This window comes from Protopterus annectens, chromosome 7.part0, assembly GCF_019279795.1.
Source record: "Protopterus annectens isolate FY-2018-M chromosome 7.part0, PAN1.0, whole genome shotgun sequence".
Lineage (NCBI taxonomy): Eukaryota > Metazoa > Chordata > Ceratodontiformes > Protopteridae > Protopterus > Protopterus annectens.
In genome coordinates this window covers 1,548,499,630-1,548,513,488 of record NC_056739.1, presented here as the reverse complement: position 1 = coordinate 1,548,513,488, position 13,859 = coordinate 1,548,499,630, and the positions used below count along the sequence as shown (strand labels likewise).

The window sequence follows — 13,859 nt, the reverse complement described above, 5'->3', positions numbered from 1 at the left end:
ATTTCTTGATACACTGGAAAGTATTAGGGTACAATCCAACACCCTAATAATGGGCGATTTCAACTACCCCACCATAAACTGGGAAAACTACTCCTGTAGCAACTCCTTTGCTCAACGTTTTCTAGAATTCATAAATTCAAACGCCTTGGATCAACTTATTCACACCCCCACCAGGGGCAGCAATATCCTAGACCTAGTCATTACCAACTTGGGAAACCAGTGTTCCACACCAGAGGTCAATTCCTCGTTGGTCAGATCCGACCACAAGCTAATCAGCCTAGACATCCACATCCCACCCCCAGCCCCAATTAGGGAAACCATCATAAAAAAAACTTCTCAAAAGCCAACTTCAACACTTCTTAAGACAGAAGTGGCAAACTTCATGACACCCATGCAGACTGACAATAGAAGTATGACTGCCGAATCCTACACAAATGCACTTTATAAGCACTTGCACGAGTTCATGGATCATGCTATCCCTAATAGAACCAAGATGTTATCCTCCAAAAAAAAGGAAGCCAATCTGGTGGTCCTCCTGCCATAACTCTACAACAGAAGAAACTGTTGCAAAAAAGAGTAAAATCCCATGACTGGAGGAACTCCCTGGTCAACCTCTGTAAGAAGCTGAGATCCCTCATAAAATCCTCCAAAGCTAGTTACGAAAACAAAATTGCCACTGACTCTAAAGACAGCCACAAAACATTCTATAGCCATGTCAAGAATCTAAATGGGAACACACAGATCTGCTCTGAGTTGCAGCATAATGGCACTAAATATACAGAACCAACTGATATTGCCAACATCCTAGCAGATGGGTTCAGTGCTAACTTTACCCCCCTCTCACCCCCTAGAGGGCCCATCTCTATATAATCACAGCTGCACAGGTAAAAAAAAAAAACACACTCCTAACCCAAGAACACAGCAGCCATGGGACCTGACAATATCTCAGGCTGCGTTCTACACAGCATCCATGGGACCTGACAATGTCTCGGGCTGCGTTCTACACGAACTACAGAATGAACTGGCACCCTACCCAAGTACCATGTTCAATCATAGCCTCACCTCAGGCTTTGTACCCACTGAATGGCACACCGCGACAGTTATCCCACTCCACAAAGGGGGAGCCACGACGGACCCTGGGAACTACCGCCCCATTAGCCTGATGAGCCTGGTCTGCAAGGCCATGGGAACGTATCTTCGTGGAACTCCTAAACAAAGACATTGGTCTGGACCCTACCCAGTTTGGATTTGTAAAAGGCAGATCATGTCTCCTAAACCTGATTGACTTCTTTGAAGCAGTCACCAAAGCCATAGATGAGGGTAAAATGGTTCACACAGCTTGTCTAGATCTCGCCAAGGCTTTCAACACCATCCCCCACTCTGGAATTATAGATAAGCTCACTAAACTAGGTATAAATCCCTATGTCACAAGATGGGCTGCCAACTGGCTCATGGACAGAACCCACACTGTGAAAGTAGCGGATTCCAAATCCGACATCAGACCAGTGACAAGTGGAGTACCACAGGGTTCAGTCCTGGGTCCTCTCCTGTTTGGTATCTACTTCTCTGAAGTGCAGGCCAACACAGAAGGTCTTTGGCTAACAAAGTTTGCAGATGACTGCAAACTAGGAGCCATAATTGAAACTCCTAACTATGTGGACGAACTACAAAAGGGCCTCACTGAGACGGATACCTGGTGTCAAAGCCATGGCCTGAAGCTCAATGCCAAAAAGTGTATTGTCATCCCCTTTGGTAAAAACTCTGTACCCATGAACTACCACATAGCTGGTAGTCTACTTAATGCCGAAAATGTGATGAGACCTTTGGGCACAGGTGGACAGTACTATCTCCTTTGATAATCACATCGCCACAGTGGTCAGGAAATCCTTCTACGTGGCTCATCTCATCACAAAAAGATTCTCATCCATAAAAAAAATGTCATTGTTCCCCTCTACTAATCACTCATTAGACCCATTATAGAGTACAACTCCCCTTTTGGTATGTACCTCACAAGACCTCTACAACAACTGGAAAGACCACAGAAATACCTCACAAAGAAGATTACTGGCCTCGGATGCCCTGTGCAAACTGTCTCAAAAAACTACAGCTTTACTCCATCGCATATCGCCTACTCAGGGGCAATCTCTGCCTAACATGCAAAGCTATGTCAAACCCAGAGCTGTTAGACATGCTCCACTTTAAAGAAATCCCAATCCCTCTGAGCTACACGCTCTAGGGACATTAACCTTGTCACCACAATAAACAGAACATGCTGGAGAGATAGATTCCTGTCCCAGAGACTTCCCATACTCTGGAACAGACTGCCTATCTATGTCAAACGGAGCTCCTCATCAGCACTCTTAAAGAAAAATCTTGATGATTGGATGGGAAATTCACCCTGGGGATCACTTCTGTGGCTCTGCTAGACAGGGGCACAGGAAAATAATTTTCTTGGGTGGCGAAAGCCAGGGTACATTTTTTTTTTTGGCTAGGCTTGTATGGGCCGTAGGGGCGATAGCCTAGTACCAACCTATGAACTTTAGGGTTAATTTGTCAATGATGATCTACTTGTTTTTTCCAAGATGTCACTACAGGGCCCAGGGATCCTCCCCAAAACACACACACCCTAAGGATAACTTAATTTTATTTAAAATATGCTAGGCCAGAATAGCATGCAGTATAAAATGCTAATTTTGTTAATTGTAAAGTTCAGCTGGACAGGCAGGATCCAGATTCACGGTGCTGTGGGAACTCCAGTCTCCATTTCTGTATTCAAGTAGAGGTTGGTACAGCTACAAAAAATAGTGAACTGTATGCAAATGCTTTTTTTCTGTGGGGGACTGTTTGCAAAAACAATGTTGAAGTATTGGATCATCTTGCATATTGCACAAGTTTTTGTCTGTGCGCGTGCATGCACATAGTTTTATGATTTACACTGCTTATAGTTTGTGTAGTGTTACCCAGTTTACACAATTTGGTGTAGTTAACACTTTTGTGGTTTTGAAATGCATAGTAATTAAGGTGGGCACATGCAAGTGGTGTACCCTGTCATCCTGATGTACTAAATACTGAATGGTGTCAAAGACAAAATACTGCCCAGAAACTTTTCTTCAGGTATTTTGAGTGAGAACTAAAGAATACAGTTACAAAATTGGATTTGTTCCTGACTGTTTCTGGAATGTGAAGGAAACTTTAAATGCCACAGGGGAAGAAACCGTGCATGTTTTTCTCAAAAAATTGAAGTAATAGAAGCATAGGGGGTTCTTTTGAATGTTTTGATTCGTTACTGAATTTGAACTGTAGCCATAGGGATTTGGTACATTTTAACTACTTCTGTAGCTTGGTTCAAACTTTTGTGGGATCAAAAATGATTTAAGAGCGTGGCACTGAGACTTTTCAACATGGCATCTGAGAGCTAGTGGAGATTTTATGTTTGATTAATCTGAAAAAAATACAGATTAAAATTTTCTAGAGTGGACAAAATAATTGTGTAGGAAACTTTGCGCAAAAGATATAGCTCTACTTATGATTAAACTGATGTCCTGTTAGTCGGGTATGAACAAATTTTGGAAGCAAATTCATTTTGCTAAACAGGACTGAGTGAGTGAAAATTTGCCATAAGTTTGTACATATTGTAGCAGTCTTTGAAGTGTCATTTGTGGGTGTACTTTGCTTTGTGTTCAGACTGAAGATAATACCCCCCCCCCCCCGATAGTTCAAGTTTAGCAAACGTATAAGCCTCAAAGTATCAAATTTAGCAAAAGCGACACATACTTCCCATTTTTCACGGCAAACTGCAGAGCTGAATTACCAAATACAGGATTTGATTCCAAACGGCAAACAAGCCATTTATGATGTCACAGCATTTTGAAAATAATTCACAGTGAGAATTAGGGAATGTGAATTATGGGTTAGATAAAGTGTAATTCTACGACTTCGAAGCAGAGAGGTTTTTTTTTTTTTTTTTTTTTTTAAGTTTATGGTAGCAAATTTTTTTGGCATTTTGTCAGTATCTGAAGTGTTTCAAAGGGCTGTTGACAAATTCAGTGAGCTTGTAATTGGCATATTAGGATGAGGTTAAATCAAGCAGTCTCACAATGTGAGACCGGGGTACTAAAGAGGCATAATTTAGCATTGACAAATTGTATATGTAGATTACATATGACCTGTATGGAACAGGTCTTAAACATTTGAAGACTTTAAACACCTATACAGAGTAAGGAAGAACCATGGCACATATGCATACTTCTAAGGACAAAACGATTTTGATAAGTTTTTATTAAAAGTCATTTTTATTAAAAGTCGTGTGTAGACAAGTCTAGTTTTTCCGTTATAAAGTAAGCGTGCGTGCATAGCCTTAATGAAATGCAGGACAGGGCAGGTTCAGGCATAATAAATGTCTCTGGCAGCCATGATAAGAGGCTTGAGAATTTCTGTTCATGTATTCAGTGCAAGATCTGGTGAAAAATCTGCATTCAGTGGGCACAAGTTTGACATCTCATGCCCTGGAAATGCTATGAATGGAACACATTACATTGCAGAACATGGTGTATGCACATGTACACACTCTTGTTCCCTCATATGACACGAGCACCAGGATGGCCATTTTATATGTAATTTCTGAGTCTTGACTACATGGGGTCTGGCATCTTAAAATTCTGATTTGTTTTAGTCTGTCCCAGAATACAGTGCTTGGCTGTAAGAAGTTGTCATGTATGTCTATTTCTTCCTGAAGCTCCTGTCACTGCATTTATTTTGCATGTATATACTGTCTTTCAGTCAGTTAGTTTTAAGTACATTTCATGCCATTCAGTGACTACTTAAAACACAAACTGTGCAAATGCCACAGAACAGACTTTCAAAGGTGCTTTTTGCTGCTGCTGCCCGCATTGTACTACTTTGATAACTCGTCTCCCATCCATCCCCCTTCAGACCTAACTTGCCTAGCTGTCAAAGTGTTAAGGGTATTTGAGCTGTTATCAGTTGTGATTGACAGCCCACAGCAGGAGACTTGACTCTTGTACTGTTTCCTTGTTCTGGCCTTTACTTTCTGTATGGGTAGGGAAAGTACCAGGCAGCTGTGACATCACAGCGTGGGTGGGCTTTTAGGAAGATTGTGGAAATGTCAGCTTGGGGAAGGAATTGGCCAGAAAACTACCTGTATTTATAGGTGTTGATGACATCAATGAATTGGAGACTGCAACAAGCTTCATCAGGGCAGGACAAAAGTTTTTTTGAAAATGAAACCACCACAGTACAATAAGGTACTGTTCTAGTGGGAAAACAGTTTGATTTATTGGGAGAACTGATAGAGAAGTTGAGCATTTAGTAACAGAATCCTATTGTCCTTTAAGCACCCATCAAGTCTATGGGGTGGTGCTGTGTAGAAGGCACCGAACTGGTGAGCCAAGAGCATATGTGTTTGTGTGCCGCTACTGAAGGTGAAATTAGCCTTATTTGTTCACTGTGAACCAAGGAAGCTTAGAGATTGCATAGTTGTTATAATTGAACCGTAGAAAATGGTTGCCCATGATGGGGGGGGGGGGTGCAAAGCTCAGTTATGATCTGATACTACTCTCCTGAACTGATGCCCATCAGTGCTTACTAGTATTCCTGTAATTTGTAGAGCTATTTCCTTAAGTGTTTTTGTAAGGGGTTGCACTCCTCTTTGTGGGGTTTCTCTGCTCAACATCTCCTATGTTAATAAATGCATACTGACTTGCAGGTTGCATATGCTAACATTTAACCTAGAATTCTGAGTAATTACATGTTTTGGGGTGTGGCTGCAGAGTACTGATCTGAGGGAGGGTGACGTGGTCACCCCCTCACAAAAATTATTTTCCTTTAAGTTTGTATTTTGTGTAGGGAGTTCTGATTTTGAAAAGTGTGGCTGGGTCATCAGGTGTTAAGTTCGTTTTTTGCAAAGAGGGAACGTCTCAAATGCTAGTGAACTTACCTTTCTTAATTTGCATAGACAGAAGAAAGGAGATGTGAGCTACAGTTGAGTATATAGGGTTTATGCTGAGCTGGCCAGCATTGCTGATGAAAATGGTGCTAGGAGGGCTATGATTATTATTATGCACCTTACGCAAGTAGTGCAAGAGGTGTGTGTGTGTGGGGGGAGATCTATATCGAACAGTCAGTTCAGCGAGATGTATTTAATTGAAATGTTCATTAAATTCCCCTCGTGGGGGATGGAGGGGCCCCCCCCCCACTAGTTTAATATACCACCTCCAAGATCGCACTACAGCGGGGAAAGGGCAAATTACACTATCCTCGCTGTACTGCAATCTCAGTATGAACAGTTCGAACTGCATGTTCGATGCAGTTGCACTGAAAACGCCGATGAACTGATAGGTAAAGGGACCAGTGTCTGTGTGAGAGGCTGTAGTTTTTTTTCCTTCTTTCCCTTCATTATGTACAAAGTAGATTGGAGTTGGCATGATTTTACTGTGTGTGGGTTTCGTGAGCTTTGTGAAGGTCTCTCTCTTGTAGAAAAAGTGCATTTGCTCTTCATCTTGGTGTCATCTTTGAAATTTAGGCACCCTTTTTGTTTTCCAAAGATTAAGTAGAGGTGCATGTTAAGGCGCTAAAAAAAAAAAAAAAACTCTCGTCTGGGCTTTGTAATGCTTCTTGCAAAATGGAAATCATTCACCGGCTTTTCTTCTAATGGGGGATTAAACTAGCATAGGTTATTGCCATCTGAAAACTAGTATGGACAAAAATACTCTTGTGGTGAAAGGGCATTCAAATGTGTGCTTATTTATTTTACATCTTTTTACTGGAAAAGGCCCTTTTTCAGCAGAGGCCCGGGAGAAAAGCTCCAGCAGCAAGGAAGACATTGTAAGAGTTAACAATTACTATGAACCTATGAATAAGGAAATTCTAGTAGCATTTAGAGACTGCAGTAGTACAGTGGTGGGCAGTACAGTTCTGTAGAGGTTACAATCACATAAAATATGATGCATGAGTATATGCATTTAAATAGAGGAAAAAAGCAAGCTACAATAAAAAATAGTGCACAGAATGCAGTCAGATATACAAGTTAAAAATGTCTCTCCCATCTGTTGCTGTGTTCATTCCATGAGGGAGTTGACTGCAGGTGACCCAGTGTTGGCCAGTATACCAAAGGTTTTTTTTTTTTTTTTTTTTTCTACAGTGTGGTGTGTGGAATGTCTGACCTAGGCTGCTGTTGGACGTAGGCTATAAAAATGATGTACACATGCATGATCCTTTGCTCCCAGTCAGAATGTCAGTCCTGAATGTTCAGTTCCCGGAATTGCTTTTATATTAAAGGTAAGTACCCAATTGGGGAACCTTTTGCTGTTCTTGTTTGAGAGTTAATTTCATCTAAGAAGGGGGAGTGTGATTGTGGAAGGCAGATTTCACACAAGGATAGCAACTCCCAGTGCCTTTGTCTCTGGTCCCAACATGACCATAAAAAACTGTTCGATTTGTCATTCGTTCATGCCGAAAACACTTTACTTTTGTCCCTAGTTATCGATTCATGGAACAAATGACTAAAAATTTTAGCCCTGATGACTGAGCCTATTAGGTGGAAGGCCAGAAGACAAAGGCCCGAAGCTGCACCTCTCCTGAGGTGCATGATAGCCTGGAGACTCGCTCCTTTCTGGATTCTCGGGCTAAGCCAGTGTTTCACAGGTTGTCTTTGAACCAGACGCCAGCACATCCAGAGAGACCTCACAGACATAGTGTCCCAGAGTCCAGGAGGGGTTAAGGCTCATCATGTTGGAAGGTGCTAGAGGAATCGCCCAGGTTGTAGTGAGAGAAGATGTCTAGTTGGATTTGCTAGCGTGTAGGCATACATCCCCAACCCCCCCCCCCCCCGCATCGGATGGGTACTCTTGCTAAGAAAAAGCAGAAGACTAGGTATTCCTTTCCCCCTCCCACCAGACCCTCTGAAAGAGTGGCAGAATTTTGTTCAAGGCTTTCATGGCTTCAAAGCTGCTTTCTGGGTCCCCTCCCCTCTTGCCCCCCCCCCCCTCCAAAAAAAGAGGGTCATACCTCAGGCTACTTCAGAGGAAGATTCTTTCACTGAGGACAGTGATTCTTTAGCTTGCTGTTCTCAAACTCCTTCCCAATTGGACTATGCCTCCCCAGAGGAGGACTAATGGGATAGACTCCCCTTGGAGGAGATTTCTTTTGGGAGAAACGCACTCAAACATAAGATGTCATTTTTAAATGGGACAGCTCTCGAATGTTTGGGGTACAAAAAAGATACTATGATCTCCTCCAGGTAGAGAAACCTAGTCCTTCTGCTATTTCTCCCATCATCCCTGCCTTTCTAGATGCCTTTGCCTCCACTTCTCTATATCCTGACTCCGGCTTTGGCCCATAAAAAGCCAGACAGATATAAAGTGCACCAGGACTGTAATTTCCTTTTTAAAGCTCCTGTGGCAGATCCATCTCTTTCACTTCTCTTCTACCCTCAGACTAAGATAGTAAACAGCTCGAGGGGTTGGTCCCACAATATGAAGTATTCCATGGTGACTGAATTGTTCAAAATAGTATCTGACAGCCGGACTCACAGAACAAATCCTTAGCTTAGTCCCTGACTGGTGTATCCTCCCAGTGACCAAACACTGTCCGGTGTATCCTCCCAGGTGACCAAACACTGTCCGGTGCAGTTGTGATGAAGTTGAGGCTACCTCCAGAGCTTCATCCTCAACATTAAGGAGGTTTGCCTGGTTGAGGCTTCAACCCCTTCCTGAGGACATCAAGGCGAAGCTCATGGATGCTTCCCTGGACAATTCTGTTTTATTTGGTAAACCATCAGTGAAGCTTTCAAGTCTGTACAGGAAAAGAGCAAGGAATTTTAAAGGGTCTCATTAGTCTGGTCTCTCCAGTGCCTAAATTTCACAGGAGCTATCCTAGGAAACAAGTCTTTCTCTGCAGGCAGTTCTGGACCCCCCAACCTAGGCCCTCCAAGCGGAGTAAGAAACTTCATCTCTCAGCATCCTTGGCTGCTTCTCATGTGGCTAAGCAGCCCTTTCCTGCTAGAATAGGCCCCTGTTCTTGACTTTTCAGGACTATCTTGCAGTACTCCCTTCTCCTCACTCCTGTCCCTTCCATCTAGGAGTCGGTAACTCAAGACGCCTGGGTCCTGCACATCATCAAACATAGATACTTTATGATTTGGCAAGCTGTGCTTCCTTCCTTTCAGGGATATTCCCCAACCTCCAGCAGATCAGCTCCCTCCTGCCCCCCCCCCCGGTACTTGAAGCTTAGAACGGGGTACAATACATCCAGTGCCACCCCCCCCAAAAAAAAGGAATTGGTTTCTATTCTCGCATGTTTCTCTTCCCCAGAAAGGAAGGGCTGTGGAGACCAATCCTAGAGCTTTGTTTTCTCAACACCTTTCTAAAGGTTCTGTCTTTCAAAATGCCAATTCTACAGACACTTCTTATCCTCCCTTGCGCCTTTTTGGCATCTGTAGACATCCAGGATGCCTTCTTGCATATTCTCATTTAACCTAGATTCAGGGAATTTCTGTTTCTCTGTGGTTTCCTGGCACTTTCAAGTCTCTGCCTTGCCCTTTGGTCTTTCTGCAGCTCCAAGAGTTTTCACAAAATGTTTGGCTCCAGTGGTAGCCTTCTGCACACTCAAAGGCATCCAGATCTTTCCTTACCTGGGCGACCTCCTGCTCCAACCAAGCTCACTGGAGGAACTGCCAAGCAACTTGCATTCAGCCATTGCCATCCTACAATGCCTAAAATTAACAATCGACTTCAACAAATCTTCTCTCGTTCCATCTGAAGCTCATCTTTTTTTCTGGGGTACAGATTTCACAGACAAAATAAGTCTCTCTCCCACCCTAAAAGGCTAAGGAACACTTTCAAACCCTCTTGAGATCCTTCCCATAAAATATTTGACCTCCACTATCCATGTGTTTTCCCCTGGCAAGGCTTCACATGAGGAAATTTTATGGTTCCTGAAATCTGTGTCAACACAGCATGCCCACTTGCAAGAATGTCGTCTGATGATGTAAATTTTTGTTTATTCATTACAGATGGGACCTTGGTTCAGTCGTCGGAACAGATACGGCCGTTTCCCAGCTCGCGCAAGCCAAAAACTCTCGGCTAAGAACCTACCCACAGTGCCCCTCCTAGTTACTCCAGATCTCCTGCGTTCTTAGTCAGACATGTTGGCCATCTCTCTCTCTCAAAGCTAAGTAGACAATTGTTAATTTTATGATAGTTTTCTCAAAGCCAAGTAGACAATTGTTAATTTTATGATAGTTTTCTTAAATTTTTAATCTCCTTTTCTCACTGTTGCCTATAACCTAAGCCAGTTTCCTGTCCTTTTCCTTTTTTTTTTTTTACCTTTGGTACTGTCCTTCCTGTCTTTGACAGGCCTTCCCTTTTTACTAGTGGTATTCTTTAAAATAACATCACTGGTATTTTCTCCCTTATTTTTTCTATAGGATAGCATTGTTACCTTACCATATCAGACAAAGCTAAGTTGGGATTTAAACTGACAAGTGTTGGACGTAAGATGCCTAACTCTGGTATGCATGTCCGTTGTGTCTACTGTTTGGGTCGTGGATCATATTAAAACTGACTGTGACATTTGTGCTAGTTTTGGTAATCGGACACTAGCAGAACATAAGAATAAAATTATTTTAAAAGGTTTACTTGACACCTTTCTCGGAGGCTGTATCTGGGTCGGAGGTCTAAGGAAAAACTGAGTCACTTGGTTCCTGCATCTCTGCCAGTTATGGAACAGAGTCTGCTCTGTGCTTCGCCGGATCCCTCGGTGCAGACCTCTTCGGCACCCGGCTCTGTGTCCTCTACCTCTGTGCCGACTATATTTACTTCTATTTTGGTTCCAACCACGGCACCACTGATTTCGGTGCCGTCCTTGGTTCCTACATCGGCTCCGATGACTGTACATGCCTCAGCACCATCCCCAACCACTGTGCCAACAGTTTCTTCGGCTCCAAAACTCGAATACTTGCCAAGGGCAAGATATTCTCCAACTTACGACCCTTTTTTGGGGCAGAGGTTTAGCCACTTTCTAGGAAGACCAGATTCCCCTTCAGCAACCTCCTTTAGATCCACTCAAGAGTTTTTCTGAACTAGAACTAGTGCGGGTTATGGACCAGCTTCTGGCAGCTAAGGGTTTGCCCATTCCAGCTAGAGCTTCCGTCCCTCCTGGCTCAATCTTTTACCACATCTTCCCCTGTTTATCCTCCTCCAGCATCCACCCTGATCTCTGTACCGATTTGTCTGCTTTGGTACATTCAGTCTGTGCTCCGACAGCAGTGTTTCCCCTGTCTGCACCGACCACCCTTACTGCATCGGCAGATGCTTTCTCGGAGCAGTGCTTGGACCATCCATACCTTGGTACCTAGTCCGACACCTATTTTCTCTCTGGCACAGTCTTGTGTCCATGGTTCCGACAGCTTATAGTTCTCCTGGAACCCCTCAATTGAAGGTGGGCTCTTCAGTGCAGGGTGTGACCCCGGTTACGAGGTTGTCCCTCCCAGTTGCAGGCTCCCATCCCTTCTCTAGTGGGCCTGCTGTATAGGTGATGGAAAGGGTCCTTCATTCTGAAGGCTCAGTCAGCACCAGTGAGATCAGCATCAGAAACCTCTCCTAGCATGCACCTCTCCCAACCCCCTATGTCTGGTCCCCGGGGCACTGGTGTCAAAAGAACTCCCTTTGAAGGGAACCCCTTCTCTGGAGTCCTCAGAAGGTCCCACTGGAGAGGCACCCTGGAAGAAACTGTGCAAGAGGAAGCACCTTGATTCCCCAGAGGAATCTATCACAGGAGACACTGATTGTGATGAGGGGGAAGGGTCCCCCATTCTCCCCCAGACAACATTTCATTTGGTGACATTGTATGGAAGATGCCCCTTTCTGTGTGGAAAGGGTCTGCGTAACCAGGGCGCCAGCAATACTTCTGGCAGACCCTACCAGCGCTCCTGAGCAGTGGCCCAATTTGCTTTCCTCTGGAAGCAGTGGGGGTCGTTTTTCTGTACATCTACCAGCCTGGCATCTTATTACTACTGATGTTTTGGTGCAAAGAATATCCATAGGCTACCAAATACCATTCGATTTCAACTCCCAGATCCGTCAAACAAATCCCCAATGTACACCCAATCAGAGGGAATTAGCAGTCTTAGAAAATAAAAAAGCTGCTAAAGAGTCATCCAACCAGTCCAGACAGGATTCGGGTTTTACTCTAGGTTTTTTTTTGGTGCCAAAAAAGACAGTGGACTGGAGACCAATCCTGGATCTCAGCCTAGTGAAGAAATTTATCAAACCTCAAAAATTCCAGATAGTCACAGTACAGTCCATTGTTCCCTTCCCAGGGAGGGACAATTGGATGTGCTCTAATAGACCTCCAGGATGCATGCTACCACATAAAGATGGAACACCGCTCCTGGAGGTTTCTCTGCTTCTGGCTGGGAGCCAATCGCTACCAGTTCGGGGCACTGCCATTCAGTCTCTTGACACCCCCCCCCCCCTCAGAGTGTTCAAATGTATAGCAGTTGTGTTAGCTCGCCTTCGACTGTAAGGATAACAGGTGTTTCCCTATCTAGACGACTGGCTCCTTACCGCTCCGACCAGGAGTCTCCTAGTCTGCAGCCTCTTACACTCAAGGTCTCACTCTCCACTTGGGGATTTCTATCAACAAAGACAAATCTCAGATGTCCCCAGTGAAGACACAGGAATTTATTGGAGCAGTCTTCAACACAACATCCTGTCAAGGCCACAGAAATGCCTCGGAGGATTATTGGCCTCAAACAGATGCCCTACGCAGACCGTCTCAAACTCCAGCTTTACTCTGTTGCATATCGCCTACTCAGAGGTGACCTCTGCCTAACATACAAAGCTATGTCAAAACCCAGAGCTGTTGGGACATGTTCCACTTAAAAGAAATCCCTCCGAGCTACACGCTCTAGGTACCTAAACCTTGTCACCACATAAACGGAACATGCTGGAGGGATAGAGTTCTGTCCCAGAGACTTCCCATACCCTGGAACAGACTACCTATCTGTCAGAGAGAGTTCCTCATTAGCACTCTTAAAAGAAAAATCTTGATTGGATGGGAAATAGGAAAGCCAGGGTACCTTTTTGGCTAGGCTTATATAGGCCCTAGGGCCAATAGCCTAGTACCTACCTATGAACCTAAGCTTCTCCCCCCCCCCCCACTGGATTTTGAAAATAAGAGACCAAATCTAAGACCTTCCTCACATGTACCAGCACGTCTTGTACTGCAACTCTTGGGCTGCCATTACATTATTACCACTGGCGAGACTACACGTGAGAATCCTGCAGTGGCTCCTTTCCGCACGATGGTAGTTCACCCACCCACTCAACCACATGATATGCCTTACAAACCGTTGTAAGGAAAAAAATGCTATGGTGGATGAAGCCATAAATGAATCTTTTGGTGTTGACTATTCTGTCTTCACCAACCCACGGTGACTGCAGACACTTCACTGTTGGGGGGGGGGCATTTCCAGGGAAAGACTGTCCGAGGCATCTGGACCCACCCCCATTGAGGCCATCTTGCACATAAATATCCTGGAACTGAGGGCAGTTCTTAGTGTTGCAAGCATTCCATGCATCCCTATCCTCTGGGATCATTGCAGTTCAGTCAGACATGTCTGTCTGGTATATCAACAAGCAAGGCGGAACCAGATCTTAGCCTCTATGTTGGGAAGCCATGAGGATTTGGCACTGGGTAATAGCTTCCAGTTGCTTTCTTATAGCGATGCACATTCCTGGGAGTTCCAACCTTATTGCGGACAATCTGAGCAGGAACATTCTGATGCCTCACGAGTGGTCCCTCAACCCTGTATGGGGCAAGCCTTACTGCGACCTGTT

General features: G+C 44.2%; 1 protein-coding gene across 4 annotated transcripts in view; it reads left to right on the top strand.

Moving 5' to 3' along the window:
- The window catches only part of LOC122807122 (CCHC-type zinc finger nucleic acid binding protein), a 302,269-nt gene that overhangs the window by 8,444 nt on the left and 279,966 nt on the right, over nucleotides 1-13,859 (top strand). For 2 of the 4 annotated variants that reach the window (XM_044078097.1, XM_044078099.1), the window contains exon 2: nucleotides 7,160-7,296. The exons of the other annotated variants lie outside the window; for them this stretch is intronic. The gene's annotated coding sequence lies outside the window, so the exon portion shown is untranslated. The remainder of the gene's footprint in view (nucleotides 1-7,159; nucleotides 7,297-13,859) is intronic. 4 annotated transcript variants of the gene reach the window in all.